Below are 16,897 nucleotides of genomic sequence, written 5' to 3' on the forward strand. Positions count from 1 at the left end.
TCTTGTTGACTTTATGCTGAACGAACAAATCATGTCTTTAAACAAGTTATTATGCCTTTCTGAGATGGGTGGTATCTCAGAGAAATGTGAAAGTTATATGTCAACAATATACTCATTGGCCAATTACAGTGAATTATTTTGTTAACCCATGTTTCACTAACCGCAAAAAAAATAGAGTTGCAGTAAGATAGAAGATAAGAAAAAATGCCTGAAGGCTGTGACAGTCTAATAATGAAATTGTTTTTTAGTTAGTAAGAACCCTTTCTCACACCCTGTCCCTAAATCTCCAGATAAATTGCTAGCTGTTTTCCTAAACAATTAAATCAGCCTTTTACATATAAGGCACGTTTGCAAGGATTCAGCATCCTTTCCACACCATATTTCAAACTTTTGATAACCACCTCCTCCCTATGCTCAGTCTTATCCTTAAAACAGGAATCGAAGTTAATGAGTTTATCAAGACCAGTAATCTGTTTAGTAGTCAGATTGCACACATGCATGTAATAATCAACGCATCTACATCATGTATAACTGGAATCAAAACAGGTATTACATATTTGCATTACCTTCTGTTTGGGGACGAGGTTTACATTCTTTGATAAAAAATCTAATCACTAAACTGATGTGTATGGTAGCTTTTTGTATTTCTACACATTAGCTTGGAAATACATATTCTCAGAGCAATGCCAATTGATTATTAGTAATTCAAGGGATTTAAAAAATTATAATTTTCACAAAACGTTCTTTATTTCACCATGCCTATTCAATCTGTATGCTCATTTTATGATGTTAACAAGAATAACTGTTCTATCTAAAGCCATTTCTAAGTTGCTATATTTTATAATTAACAAATAAATTGTCGTTATGACAGGTGTCAACAGTATGTACAGCAGCCAATCACGGTGAATCCCATTATGTAATCTATTTCATTATCAGTCTGACTCCTGTATTAATTAAACACAGAATTGGTTTTTAATGTGTTTTGTAATGTCGTAATTTTGACGTACTCTTTGTTGCAATTAATAATTGATGCAACTTAAAGGAAAAAGAAAACTCTCCATTTTCTAAGTAGAGAAACAAGTCTATAAAGTGGAAGAAATAATTGGACTTTCACGTGTCATCAGTATAACCCTGAGGATTCCAAATGTCCGAATTCTACTTGATTTCTTCAATTGCTTTTTTCCTTAAGGATCTTCAACAAAGTCTGTGGCAAACGTTGCTATCTCAGGGTCATTCAGTTCCTATATTTAAGTAAGAAACATTTTCAACAAATCAAATCTTACACGTTAAAAATGGAAAAGAAAAACACTCAAAAAAAGAAGAAAAATATTTTGCTACAACATGAACTTTGACTATATGCTTTGGATGACTAAAGTAAAATAGTGAAGTCATTACCAAAATAAGGCAAGATAGGAAAATTTGAATTTATTATATAGTTTTGTTATTGAAGCCATTGCTTACTGTGATTCATTACAAATTTGAGGTGTCTTTCTCGGAAAAAAGTGGACCCACCTCTGAACTTAAAATTACGAACTGAAGCCTTAACCTTATATTTGGCCTCACGCTAGGAACTATAGAAGCATACTACAAGATGAGAAATATTCACTAACTTCAAGGAGTTTACAAAATGCTTTCAGAAAAGAACACTTAATAATGAACTCTACATAAAGATATTTATTAAGATGATTAATATAGACATTGTTGACCTTCATCTGCACATACTGACTCCTTTCAACAGTAACTGGCAAATCTCATAATATCTGTCTCTTAAGTGATTCTTAATGTTTTTCTTTTTATTCATTTCTCCAGGTCCTTTCTTTCTTACTGCTAAATTATCAATATTATCTAATTGTTTACATGTTATTTGAATCTAGGTTTCAGTCTTACCTACCCTGTTTTCCGTATCGTGATTTATTCATTTATATAGGCATTCATGTTTTATAGGCATTCATGATCTATTGGAAGCCTGCTATGGTCTAGATGTTCCAACTGGACCTGGGAGAGCAATGCTAAGTAACATATCTCTCCCTATTCTTAGGGACACCACTCATCTGTCAGTTTGGAGGACACTACCTGGCCAGCTGACAGGAAGAGATCCATATTTGTGCTCATTCCAAAGAAAGGTGATCCAATGGGATGTGGCAATTATCGAACAGTATTATTAAAATCACACACAAGTAAAATTTTGCTGGAGATAAAAAAATGGTTGCAGCAGTACATTGACAAGGAACTGCCAGAAATTCAGGCCAGATTCAGAAGAGTACATGGAACTAGGGATATCATTGCTGATGTAAGATGGGTCTGGGATAAAAACAGAGAATACCAGAAATATGTTTAACTGTGTATTGTTGACTATGCAAAGGCATTCAACTATGTGGATGATAAAAAATTATGGAAAACCTTTGGAAGAAATGTGTACACAGACCAAGAGGTAGTCCTTTGAACAGAACAAGGAGATGCAATGTTGTTTAAAATCAAAAAAGTGTGTGTCAGGGTTGTATCCTTTCACCGTACTTCTTCAGTCTTTATATAAAAAAAAAATATATAGTGAGCAAATAATCATAGACACTGGGCTGTATGAAGAAGAACGAGGCATCAGGGTTGGAGGAGAACTCATAAACAGCCTGCACCGTGCAGATGATACAACATTACTTTCTGAAAGTGAAAAGGATTTTAAGCATTTACTAATGAAGATACAAAATTACAGCCTTCAGTATATATTACATCAAAAAAAATTTTTTTTTAACATAAAGAAAAGAAAAATCCTCACAAATGGACCAATATGCAACGTCATGATAAACAGAGAAAATATTGAAGTTGTTGAGGATTTCGTTTCACTTGGATTCACAATCAATGCCCATGGAAGCAGCAGTCAGGAAATTAAACCATGTATTACATTGGGCAAATCTTTTGCAAAAGACCACTTTAAAATGTTAAAAAACAAAAATGTCACTTTGAGGACTAAGGTGCACCTGACCCAAGCCATGGTATTTTCAATCACCTCATATGCATGTGAAAGCTGGACAATGAATAAGGACGACCAAAGCAGAATTAATGCCTTTGAATTATGGTGCTGGCAAAGAACATTGAATATACTGTGGACTGCTGGAAGAATGAACAAATCTGTCTTGGAAGAAGTACAGCCATCATGCTCCTTAGAAAGGAAAACGGTGAGACTTCGTCTCATATACTTTGGGCGTGTTATTAGGAGGGACCAATACCTGGAGAAGGACATCATGGTTAGTAAAGTAGAGGGTCAACAAAAAAGAGGAAGTCCTTCAACGAGATGAATTGACGCAGTGGTTGCAACAATGGGCTCAAATATAGCAAAGATTATAAGGGTCATGCAGAACCGAACAGTGCTTTGTTCTGTTTTACATAGAGTCGCTATGAGTCAAAACCCGACTCAATGGGACCTAACTACAACAACATTCTTTGGAAGTCAGAGTCTTATAGGTGAGAAGGAGAAGTAGGCTATTAACAACAATATAATGCTTAAGTGCTGAATATAAAGTATAGGCTCAGAGAAAATATTAAAAACTCTTGTCTGAGGACTTTAGGAAAAGGTTCACTTTAACTGAATCTAAAAAGGAATGAAGATTTCACTTGTAGAATGGGATTGTGAGAAAGTGTCATGTGTGGAATTTAGGGAAGGTGATAGAGTTGGGAGTCGGGGTTGCAAGTTGGAGAAATAGGAGCATATTTCAGGTAGAGAGCACAGGATGTCAGAATGATTGCCCAGTAAAGTCCTGGAAGCAGAAAGGAGTTTGACCTGGAATGAGAATAGAACACATATAGGAAAGCTTGAGAGATGAAGTTAGAGAGGAAGAGTGTATCCACAGCTTTGTTGGACCTTGGATGTTCTTTGGCCCCAAATTTTAGCTTCAGTCTATTGAAAAGGAACGTGAATATGACCTACAAAATGTTCCTACATCAAAGTTCCTTTTGGTTGTTTTAGATTCTTATAGTATTAAAGAATACCTGAACAAAGAGAAAGGTAAAAAGTAACTTTTTTTTTTTTTTCAAAGGGACTCAATTTATTCTGGTTTATCTCAGAGGTTAAATTAATGCAGTAATTGCAACTGCTATTCTGTTCCTACATTTCTGTTCTTAGAAACAATTTCAATAAATGGTTCAAGAAACTGTTTCATCAAAATTGCATAGCATATCCCAGATTTTAGGTAATATGAAGACTTAAATATAACGGAAAACAAATGTAAAATCATTTCTGAAAGGCAAATAAAAATGTATATATCATTGTATTTTTTTTCTCAAATACTATTATTATTGAATGAAATATGCTGGGTGTTTGGGTTTTGTTCTAGATTTTCAAATATCTCATTGTAATATATTTGGTGAGACATGTTCCAAGTCTGTGTGACTTAAATTGGGTGCAGCTGTACTTGCCTGTAGTTAAAAAAAAAAAAAAAGCCTCCAAAAAGGCCTATATTAAGTAATGTGAACCTGTTCAACAAGTGTTTATTGAACAATTTGTATGTACCCGTTTCCAGGCACTGAGAATACAAATGCTATTAAGATAAGGGTGTTGCCTTCTAGGAATTTTCTATGGTCTGCTGGGGAAGACAGGTACATAAATAGATTATTGTAATATAATGGAGCAAGTCCATAAAGAATCTGTTCAATTGTTTTATTTTATGTATTATCTTTCAGTACTTTATTTCTGCGGTGTGGCCTTTCTCCTGCCATGTCCTCTGCATATGTATTCTTGTTTATCTTTCGTTCTTTCAGTAACAGAGCTACAGGAAGTGTCGGAGTATGTTTAAAAACTGGGGGAGTGTCATCTAGGCATAATGAAAATGGAATAAAAATACTGAAAAGGGTTGATTACAGCAAATGATTCCTTAAAGCTAAAACACTGTAGAATGTGTTTTATAAACACAGAGGAGGAAGGATTCTGTTAGTGCACGTGTACTTCGTTTTTTGCTATCACATTTTCTCAGTGACAGTCAACTACTAGTGACAGATTATGGTGCATCATCTGTGATATCGAGGCTCCAACAGTAAAACTAAATCACTGGGTGGAGCAAACAGGTAATGTGCTTAGCTGCTAACCAAAAGATTAGAAGTTCAAGTCTGCCCAGAGGTGCCTTGGAAGAGAGGCCTGGGGATCTACTTCCAAAAAATCAGCAAATGAAAACTCTGTGGGGCACAGTTCTACTCTGACACACGTGGGGTCCCCATGACTTGGCATCGACTGCACAGCAGCTGGTGCGGTGAACAGTAAAACCCTGCAGATGACAGAGGTGACTGTCGTATCCCTGATCCATATCACCTGACTCCTTTCTATCCCCACTCCTTCATCAAACTGAGCTCTTCTTCTAGCTTCCAAAGACAAATAATCATACCAAGGCTATCTCATGAGCTCACACAGAAAAATTGGCCAGGATTCAATTCCCCATTAAATCCCCATTAAATATCCCTCTTCTTGTTCTCTCCTCAAGTTCTTCCAGCCCCACGTTTGTTCTTTCCGAAGCCCCTCCCCACTGAAAGGCTCAGTTCCCTCTTTTTCACTTCCTTTTCTTTAAATTGCTTCCCCCCCCAAAAAAAAAAATTATTAAGGTTAAGATACAAAAAAGAGTACATGAATGTAGCAAAAATATATAAACTGTACAAAAGATGCCATTTCATTGAAGGTTTTGAAAACCCCCAGTGATAAATACCCAATAAATAATCATCTATCCCAGATCCCAGGGGAAGCACATCATAACCACATTGCCCATCATTTCTAAACTGACAAACATAAACAGCCATTTATATGAGTAAACAATATATTAAACGTATATAAATAAGAACTTAAACCAAAACCCAAAAACCCATTGCTGTCAAGTTGATGCCGACTCATAGTGGCCCTGTAATATTAATTCTTCTCTACACTTCTAATTCTAAATTTATACATGCAACTGGGAGTTCTTTCCATATCAGCTCACATAACTCAGTTATTCACTTTAATGGCTTCTTAGTGTTCCATTGTGTGGCTGTAACACAGAATTTTTCAAATTAGTCCCTTTTTTTGATGGACAATTGGAACACTTTGTCACTGTGTCTGCGTAAAGCTTGAATACCGGGTTCTTGACTGGCTTCTATCTATGAAGAACTGACAAATCACCTCCATAATCCTTGTATCTCAAAGCACATACTGATAGTGCAAAAACCAATATATAATAATATAATGCTTTCAAATACATCATCTAATATTAATTACACAAACAACTTATCAGTTAATTGAAAATGAAGTAGCTCCATTTTCTAGACAAGACAACTGAGGCACTGAAGTTCAAAGAGCTATTAGGGCAGAATGCGATGGGAATGAAGATCACTTGTTTCACAGACCAGTGCTCTTCTTGTTAGGCCACATTCATCCAACTAAGAGAATTTAGGAGGATTATATTCATCGGTGGTAGGTCATCCAAAGTCCTTGCAACACAGGACAGCTCTCTTGGCACTGGAAATGCACATGCTGAGTCCTCACAGGGACAGATGGATTTGATGACAGCAATACTACACAACGGCTTTTATTAATAGCCTTTATTTTTAGCCTAACATATGCTATTCTTGTATAAATGTTTAATCGTTTTTGGAAGCTTACTAAGTATTTTATCTCTTATAATATCCTTTTGGAAAAAATTCCAGTTTAATTATATATTGCTCTATGAAAGTTCACAATGGCATATTGACTTCTGAGTATCCCAGATGAAAGAAGAGTGTGAGCTTTTATGTGAGCCTTAGTGTTCCTAATCCTGTTACAGAAACCATGGTTTATAGTAGAAGAGGAAGCAATAGAAAGAAAATTAACTCTGTAAATTTATCAATGGAGTATATATAAAATTAGATTACACGTAACCCATAAACATTAAAAAAAAAAAAAATGAACTTTCAACACCAGGTACTTTATTTCCTTCAGAAAGCTCAATAAATTGGTAAAGTCACCTAAACTTCAGAATATAATTCATAATCATGACATCAGTCGATGACAAATGGCACTATAGCCCTTCATAACTGCTTTATAATACCATAGCAGCCAAAGAAGTAAAAATATTTCCAGATCATAAAGAATATAACAATTATGAAAACTAAATTATAATGAGGTTTCAACAACTTTAATCAATTAATCATTAGAGAATTTGTATCTTATCTCAGTTTTCATTTATCTTATTTAAAATGACTCTTCAGTTGTTTGCCCAAGCAAGTTAATATGTAGAATGACCTAGATGTTATTTTTAAATACATCAAAAGAGAATATTTTTCAGTGAGCTAGTTTCTAATTCTTGTTCCTCTACTAATTAGCTCTGTAATCTTTTATAAGTCTCATTTGCTCTTTTATATAGTTTGGGGGTTGAAATAGATAATTCTAGTGCTTTCCATTTTCAAATTCTACTGATACATGAACCAAATATAATTGTCTCTATTAATATCCAGAAGAAAAGCTTTACATTTTAAACATGATAACAATACTATTTACAAACTTCAAAATCCTTGCAAGTGAAAGGTTTTATTGTATGATTTACAGATCACCTCAGGAATATTTTTTAGTAAATTTTATTGAAGAATAGCAGGAATGCATAAAATAGACAAATCTTAATTGTACAGCTTGGTGAATTTTTACAAAGTTTCAAAGAATAATGCCACAAAACAATCTCCCAGATAAAGAAAATGGGCATTAACAGCACCAATCCACCTTTGTGCCTATGTAGAGTTATTTATCCCCCACTTATTCTTTTTTATTCCTATAATAGGAGTCCTTCTATGACATGAACAGTTAAGTGCTCAGCTACTGTCTGAGAGGGTCGTGGTTCTAATCCATTCGGAGTGCCTCCTAAAGCCGTTGAGAACCCTGTGGATCACAGTTCTACTCCGAAATACATGGAACTACCATAAATTGGAATCGACTCAACAGCAACTGTGTTTTTTTTTTTTAATTCCTCTAATAATAGATTGAAAAACAATTTTCCACCTTATAGATTTTAAAATGTAGAAAAAGGAAGGAAAATATAAAATTCCTTTCTACTAAAATACTATTAAGATAGATTAACAATCATAGTTACACAGGTGGAAATTCATGGAGTTAGGACCACGGTTTAGATGTACACGGTTTGTATTAAGTTAACATCATGAAATCAGTTCAATTGCTGATGTTAATATATTTTTATAAATAAATCAACAAAAGTAAACAAAAAAGAAATAATATTTGAAATATAATGAAAATCTAAACATAAAAACAAGTGTAGTTATAAGGACTTGACTACAAGTTAGGTAATCCTCTTGTTTTAGGGAATGAGAAAAAAATTATGCATTAAAAGTTAAAAACAGGGAAATAAGTCTTATGGAATTTGAATAACTTCCATTCTAAGGCTATAACTACCTTAGGAATTGTAGTATATTCAGTTGTATATGTATTTGTTTAGAGGAGAGGGATTTTCTATCAGTGTACATGAGAAAAGGAGTTTATAAAGGCACATTTAATATTCTTTCATATAATTGCAATGCTTTGAGTTAATAATGCAAACCAAGTATAACTCTGATCTTAGTTCCCCATGTATCTTGTTGACAAGGAGAGGATGTTCAGGGCCAGTCAAGTGACCTACTTGATTGTATGTCCCATTATAAATTAATGCATGTTCTTTCTAGATTATGTATGTGTTCAATAAAGTTTTTAAGTCTAACCATCATCAATATCAGAACATTAAAAAAACTGACTTTTTAGACCTTCAAAGATGGTTGATAAACCTTGGACCCTGTTGACATCTCAAACTAAGTGCACATTGTTGGACAATTCTGGCTTATCATCTACCTATCCAAAGTCCCCTCTAGCACCTCAAATTCATATTCAGATCTCTGACTGTATGAACTGGGAAGTGAAGGAGAAAGAAAAGGAAGTGTTTAAAAGCAGAAAAATATTAGAAAAGAATATTAAAAATAAAGACATACATAACACAACAAAAATTATCTTTTTCATATGAATGATTTTTAAGTTAAATTAAGTAGAAGGTTAGACAAGCAAAAGTATGAGAAGAAAATAAAATGAAGGGAAATGAATGTCTTTGGGCCACAATACATAAGAGGAGAGAGGCATTTAAGGTCAAAATGTGGGTACAATATAATAGTGAGAGAAAAAATAATTAGACGTTAGTAAAGAAGAAAACTAGTTAAGGAAGTAGAAAAGTTGCTGTATTACATTGGAGTTATCAAAAATTTCTTTATAATTCTTAATCACTAATTCTTTTAAGGCATTAATTGATAATTTAAAGTAATGACTAGTAATAAAATTATCTGAGTCCTTAAAATACCCACTACCTGAAAAAGTGGATTATAAGGGAAGGAGGTCTATTTTTACATTAAATCAGTAAATTTATTATAATGCAAGGATTGCTTCTTCCCTGTGTCTCCCTTCCATCTAATTTCTTTGATCCCGTGATTCGTTCCTCTACCCCTAATATCCTTAAACTCTTTTCAATAATTTTAAAGTTTCAGAGCCTGGGTATTTCATCTGCACTTTAATTTTATACAGTAAGTCAGAAATTTCACATTATTATTTTTATTGTGTGTATATTTTGAGCTCGGTTGTTTGAAATTTCAGTTTATTATAAAAATAATCAGCAATTTCAATTTAACAAACATGAGTAGAGTATCTGCTACTACATGCCAAGTATTATGCTACTCACAGCAATAGGTTGGGGTATTGAGGAAGGAGCTACTCCCCAAAATAAGGTTTGAATACTGTGCTTACTCACAATCTAGTGACACGTACGGAAACTCACACGCATATATAAACACACATACTTTACAGGTTTCAAATTATAATTTTAATTATCTTAATGTTTGACTTAATAGTGCTATGCTGTAAATTGGATATCACCATTAATGTTCACAAAAATTTGTGGAAGAGAAGTAATACTGATACTATTTTTCTTCTTTGTGTTAGTGGTGTGTGGGAGATTTATTTCTGTATAGACCAAAATTAACTACCAGAATTTGTCTATAATCCAGAGTAATAAGTATAATGACAACTAGAAAGTTTCAATACATATATTGTAGGTATAATATGTATAAAGAAAGCATACACACACATATATGAATTTCAATGAACTCCTAAAGCTAGGGGAATACAAATGCATTCATCCATTCAAAGCATATATTAAAAAAGGGAACAACAAATGATATTCAGCTAATAAACAACAGAATGGCACAAAAGGAGAAAGGCAATGAGAAAGAAGAGTAAGGAGTCTTTGATATTTTTAAGAGAAAAGAAGTAATACTCTTGTAATCAGGCATTTTCCCAAACACTGGAGGAGGTCAATTCTGTGAAACAGGTGGTGAAAGATTTAATGGTAAAGGTAATTGCAGTGCTATGTCCAAATTTCTATATACCTTATCATTGCATCTGCGTTGAAATTGACTTGACACCAAAAGGTCTTTTTTTTTTTTTTTTTAAATCAGTGTTTCTTTATAATGCTTGAGTTGATGCGTATGCACCTTAGTTGTAAAATTGCCCCATAGGTTTCTGAGGAGCAGCTGGTGGATTCAAACTGCTGACTTTTTGGTTAGCAGCCAAGCTCTTAACCACTATACCACCAGGGTGCCATTTTATGTACAGAAAGGTATTACTGACATACAGCTTAGAAGGAAGATTGCAGAACAATGGGAAGCACCATAATAAAAAAAAAAAAAAATTTTTTTTTTTTTTTTTTTTTAGGGTGGGACTAAAAAGAGTTCTGGGGCAAATGATTGGGGCTGACCTCTTGGATCTGTTCCTTATTAACTGTGAAATTGAGAAAACCTCCTAACTTTTCTGAGTGCTAGTTTTATCATCTAGAAATGGGCATAATATTCCTTCCTCAATCACATGTAGTGATTATCAAAATAAAATAACATAGCACCTTATAATACAAAACACTATGCGGGTTTTTGCTAGTGGTCTAAAAAAATGTTTTCCCTCTATTCACACACACACACAGGCATGCATATATACCCACTCATACACACACAAAAAGGCACAACAGATCTTTGGCAAAATAATAGGTCATTTTAATTTCTCTGTGAGTACCAGAGTTAGAGATAATTCCTTCTAAAAAATCTTTAATTACTCCAAACATATCCCTTCCTCTGGAACACACCTTTCTTGGGAAAACATTTCCTGGTTATCAATGCTTTGATTTCCTTTCATATTTAGGTCTGTACTCAAAAGTCAACTTCTCTGTGAGGCCTTTCTGGACTCCTTTATCTGAAGTCATAAAAACAATATATACTTTCTAGCGTTTTCTTCCCTTTTACAAGCTAACATATTACTTATTTTACTCATTTTTGTTTATTTTCTGTTTCTTCTCTTCCAAAATGTATGTTCTAGTTGAGAAGAGATTTTTTTTTTTTTTGCTATTCCTTACGAGTACCCATAACAGTACATGACACAGGGTAGGTGCTAAATAAATATATATTGAATGCATCAGTAATGAATTATTCTTAATATACTGAACCATGAAGAAAAATGGCAATTTAGAAGATATTCCAAAGCCTAATAACTATCATTTGATTCAAAATGGAGAAATTTTTATGATTTTCATAAACAGTCTGTTTCAGGTATAGAGAGAGTATAGGGAAGATAGGAGTCCCTGGGTGGTGCAAACGGTTAAACCCCTGAGCTGCTAATCAAAAGGTTGAAGGTTCAAGCCCACTCAGAGGCACCTTGGAAGAAAGACCTAGTGATCTATTTATGACATGTCAGCCATTTAAAACCTATGGATCACAATTCTGCTCTGACGCACATAGAGTTACCACGAGTGGAATCGACTCCACGGCTACTGGCTGTTTTTACAGAGAAGACAGAGACCCAGAGAAGCATAAAAAGAGTGCCCGGACCTTGGTTTCTGAACAAGATGGATTTATAGGGACTGAATTTACTCCCCTTCCTGAAAGAACCATAAAACAGACAAAATAAATGAAGCAATTGTGTGTAAGACACTGGGCATCAGGCAATGAAGGACAGAGATCGCTGAAAGGAAGTAAATGAGATAAGTCCTACAATTGCCGTAGCTAATTGCCTTGTGACATTTTCCTGTCTACAGCACTAGTAGAGGGAGCTGAGCAGAATCCTTGACTTTAGGAGAGACAGCTAAGAGTCCTGGAGGATTAAGACAACAACAGTAAGCAGGAAAGAGTTGCACAGAGAACGTCTGTGGATATCTGCAGAGTGAACCTCTGTCGTATTCAACTGAGTATTCATCAGCACGTGCATGTATGGAAATTACTGAGGCCAGGGAAAGAATTAGCTAAACAGATCAGAAGGAACAATTCTTGGTACTTTTACAGAGCACGGGAAGAGAGACTTCCCACCACCTAGACTAGAAAATCCCAAGATTTGCTGGCTATTATGAAGTGTACACAAGAGAGTTTTGCTTCAGCAGTGGCCGATAATTATCCCTAGAATGAGCACTGTTCTTGTTCTTCCAAAAACTATTGTAAAACCAAGACACAACAAGATCAATCTGTCTCCAAGTAACTGAATTTTGTGCAGAACAAAATTCAAGAACATTTATAGGAATACAAAAATATCTGACACCCAGCAAGGTACAATTCACAATATCTGGCATCCAATCAAAATTTACCAGTCATGTAAAGTGGCAGCAAAATATGATTAATAACAGGGAGAAAAGTCAATCAATCAAAAGCAACCCAGATTTGACACAGATGTTAGAATTAGCAGACAAAGACATGAAAACAATTATTATAATTGAATTTCATGTGTTTAGATAATTAGAGATAAGGAAGATATAAAAAAGAACAAACTTGGACTTCTAGACATGAACATTGCAATTTCTCCAGTGGAAAATTCACTGTATGCAGTCAATGACAGATTAGAAATTTCAGAAGAAAAGATTAATGGACTTGAAGACATAATAATAGACATTATCTAACGTGAAACACAAAGAGAAAGAGAATAAACAGACACACACACACAAAGAAATTAATAGAGCATCTGTGAACTGTGGAATCACCATGGCTTAAAATCTCTATAACGGGAGTCTTCAGTGAACAGGAAATAGAAGAGGGGAGATATAAGAAAAATATTGAAAAATAATGCCTGAAGTTTTTCAAAATTTTATGAAAAATATATACCCACATTAGTTTTAGCAGCATCCCAGACATTTTAAAAAGTTATTTTCATTTTAACTTAGGTCAAAATACTTTTGAATTTCTTTTTTGATTTTTTCTTTGACCCATGAGTTATTTAGAAGTTTGTTATTTAGCTTCCAAATATTCAGGGATATTCCTGAGATCCTTGTGTTACTTTTATTAATTTAATTCCAATGAGGTCAGAGAATATACTTTATATGACCTGAATTGCTAAATGTATTGAGATTTTTTTTATGACCCAGAATATGGTCTTTCTTGGTAATTGTTTCATGTGTAATTGCAAATAATATATATTCTCATGAAGCAAAAACTGACAGAAATGCAAAGACAGACAATACAAAATCATAGCAAAACATTTCAGTATCTCTTTCAGTAAGTGACAGAACATGTAGAGAGGAAACCCTGCTTAACAACCAACTTACCATGATTGACCTTCATAAGGCATCTCAACCAACAATCACAGAGTACACATTCTTTCAACAAAATTTATAAACCTCTAACCACATGGGCCATAAAAAATTGTGTTACAATAGCATATATTTCAGGAGGGGAGAAAGTTGTAAGATTGTTATACTATACACTGAACTGTATAATTTTACTTCAAAGCAGACTGTGACAAGTTAAAGCAAAAAATTGGCATGAAGAAACTTTTGAAGTTGGATATGTTAATGTTCTTTATTTATGGCCATGACTTCAAAGGTATATGCATATGTAAAAACATCCAGTTGGCCACTTTGCCCCCACTATTGCCCAGATCAGAAGCTTCGTCCAGCCCCACTACGCCCAGCCATGGTCAACCCCACCATGTATTTTGACATTGCCCTGAACTCCTAACTCCTGGGGATGTGTCTCCTTCAAGCTGTTTTCAAAGTCTCAAAGACAGCAGAGAGCTTTCACGCTCTGAGCATTGGGGAGAAAGATTTGGTTATAAAGGTTTCTGCTTTCACAGAAATGTTGGTTAAATACTCATCCGCTAATGAGAAGGCCGGCAATTCTAACCCACCAGCTGCTCAGTAGGAGAAAGATGTGGCAGTATCCTTCCATAAAAATTACAGCCTTGGAAACCCTATGAGGCAGTCTTACTTTGTCCTACAAGGTTGCTGTGAGTTGGAATTGACTCAACAGCAATGGTTTGTTTGTTTTTTTCCAATATGCCAGGGTGGTGACTTCACATGCTGTAAAGACACTGGTGGCAAGTCCATCTACAGGGAGAAATTTGATGATGAAAACTTTATCCTGATGCGTATGAGTCCTGGCATCTTGCCCGGTGAATGCTGGGCCCAATAAAATGGTTGCCAGTTTTGTATCTGCACTGCCAAGACTGGGTGGTTGAATGGCAAGCATGTGGCCTTTGGCAAGGTGAAAGAAGGTTGAACATTAAGGAGTGTTTTGGGTATAGGAAAGGTAAGACCAGCAAGAGGATCACCATTGCCAACTGTGGACAACTCTAATAATTTGCATCAGTATTTCATGTTTGTCTTAACCATCAGACCGTTTCTCCTATAGCTGGGGAAAGCACCCTTCCACACCCAGACTACTTGCAATATCCTGTAATCTTTGTGTTCTTGCTGCAGTTTTTTAGGTTCCATATTTTTACTTATCCTCCTCCAAGTATAGCTGGATTGCATAGTTAAGTTTATGATAATTAAATAAAAATTAAACAAACAAAAAAAACAAATCATTCAATTTAATTACGTACAGTTTATTGCATGATGTTATACTTAAATAAAGCTGTTTTTAAACGTGTCTCTTTTAAACTTATGTGGCATAATCAAACGTTTTTATATGGGCATGTTTTCTTGTTATTAAGTTAGTTTAACTTGAGACTCCACTCTACTCTTTGGGCATAGAATAAATTGTTAGAATTAAAGGCACATTAACTGAGTAGATTTTAGATATTTTCACTTCAGATAAGGGGATTCCCTGGACTTATTCCCAGAGGCCTTTACAAAAAAGGTGACTTTCATGCTGAGATTGATTTTGGAATTTACAATCAGGCATTAAACTAAAATGAAATAACAACAAACAGTTGACTTTCCAAGTTACAAAAAATTTGGATTGTAAAATCTTCTTCAGCAAGTTAGATTGCACTTGCTAAAGAGAATTATTTACATGAATTATTTCTCCAAAGAGAGATGTATTTGTCGACTATGACCACCGAATCAACATACAAACATGCTCATATGTAATATGTGTACATAGTGTTTTCACATCTTGGATCTTGGCTGAAAACAGAGAATACCAGAAAAATGTTTACCTATGTTTTATTGACTATGCAAAGGCATTCGATTGTGTGGATCATAACAAATTATGGATAACATTGCAAAGAATAGAAATTTTAGAACACTGAATTGTGCTCATGTGGACTGGGCCGTATTTTGTTCTGTTATACGTAAATAGGGTTGTTACTAGTTACAACTGACTCGATGACACCTAACAACAACAAACATAGTGTATAGAAATAGATGTACATATATGTGTATGTATTTGTATATACATTTCATTTTCTACATATATATGCATAGTATATGTTTGATAGATTAAAGAGATGTGAACTGGGATGAATAGCCCAGGCCTGCCCCATCTCCCTCCTCTGATACTGAAAATCAGACTACATTGGCTATAGTGGCTGTGGTCATGTTCTGCCCAGATCTCACTTCTGAACTCACAGTCGTTCCTCCAGCTGCCAGGAGTGTTGTCCACTGATGGTTTACTCTTGAATCCCTCCAAGAATTACTCTCATCAGAAGGAAGCTGCCTTTCCCAAGGTTATACTATCTAGGGTAGGCTATGTCCAATGACTGATTAATGTGACACAACCCTGGATGCCACCATTCAATTAAGGGGGTCTCTGAGGGTCATTCCTGGCTCAGAACTTCTCTTGGGATCCTGTGAGGCTGCTGTTGTCACTACATTGTAGTTCAACTTCTTTCTTTAACCCACCATTCTTCCCTTATTCCTGCCAGGTGTTCATCCTGAGATTACTCTCCTGTTCACTTCCTGCAGACAAATCTCCATTTCATAGCATGTTTTTCAGAACTAGCTTAAGAAAATGCTACGATTTATTATCTCATCAGTTATGTCTAATATGTTTTAGGCCAATCATACCAAAAAAAACACCTTTGCCGTTGAATCAATTCTGACTCATAGTGATGAATTTTAGTTCAAACTATTATATTTTGATATCTAAAAGATATTTTTTATTCTACCTTATCACTTTAGCATCACTTATTCTTTGATTAAGTTTTCAATTTCCATTAGTATTTGACAGCATTTAGGATTTCTGGGACACGTAAGCATTCTAAGTTAAATGAAAACACAAGAAGTACAGCCTGTGAAGATTTAGTCTCAGGCAAGTTTCTATCTTTTTTTTCTCACTTGCTTTTTAATCCCAGCAAGTCTGTAAGAGAGATTTTCTTTTTTTCTTCCCTAACCATAATTTCAATGTGATTTTTAGTTCCTCTGGAATTCTGGTTTTATGTGGTACTCTCAGTCAAAATACCCCAAATTGTATTATTACAAGACATTGTCTTGATTGTTCTATGTTCGGCTTTTAGTAGTAGTAGGTCACTGTCTGTCTCTCTCCTCACTCCTCTCTATCTCACCCTCTTACACCCCACCATTCTTCCTTACTTTTGTGTGTTCATAGCTGAGCATGTAAAATGAATGTTATATTGTACACAATATTCCTGGTGCTGATTACAAAAGGATTTTAAGCATATGTGTTCTAAGATATTACAAAAAAAAAAAAA

At 34.7% G+C, this 16,897-nt stretch overlaps 1 pseudogene; it reads left to right on the top strand.

Annotated features, from left to right (window-relative positions):
• The first annotated feature begins 13,935 nt into the window (after positions 1 to 13,935).
• LOC126081812 (peptidyl-prolyl cis-trans isomerase A-like) lies at positions 13,936 to 14,597 on the top strand (annotated as a pseudogene).
• Positions 14,598 to 16,897: the final 2,300 nt, after the last annotated feature.

The sequence above is a fragment of the Elephas maximus genome, chromosome 8, assembly GCF_024166365.1.
Source record: "Elephas maximus indicus isolate mEleMax1 chromosome 8, mEleMax1 primary haplotype, whole genome shotgun sequence".
In the NCBI taxonomy this organism is placed as follows: domain Eukaryota; kingdom Metazoa; phylum Chordata; class Mammalia; order Proboscidea; family Elephantidae; genus Elephas; species Elephas maximus.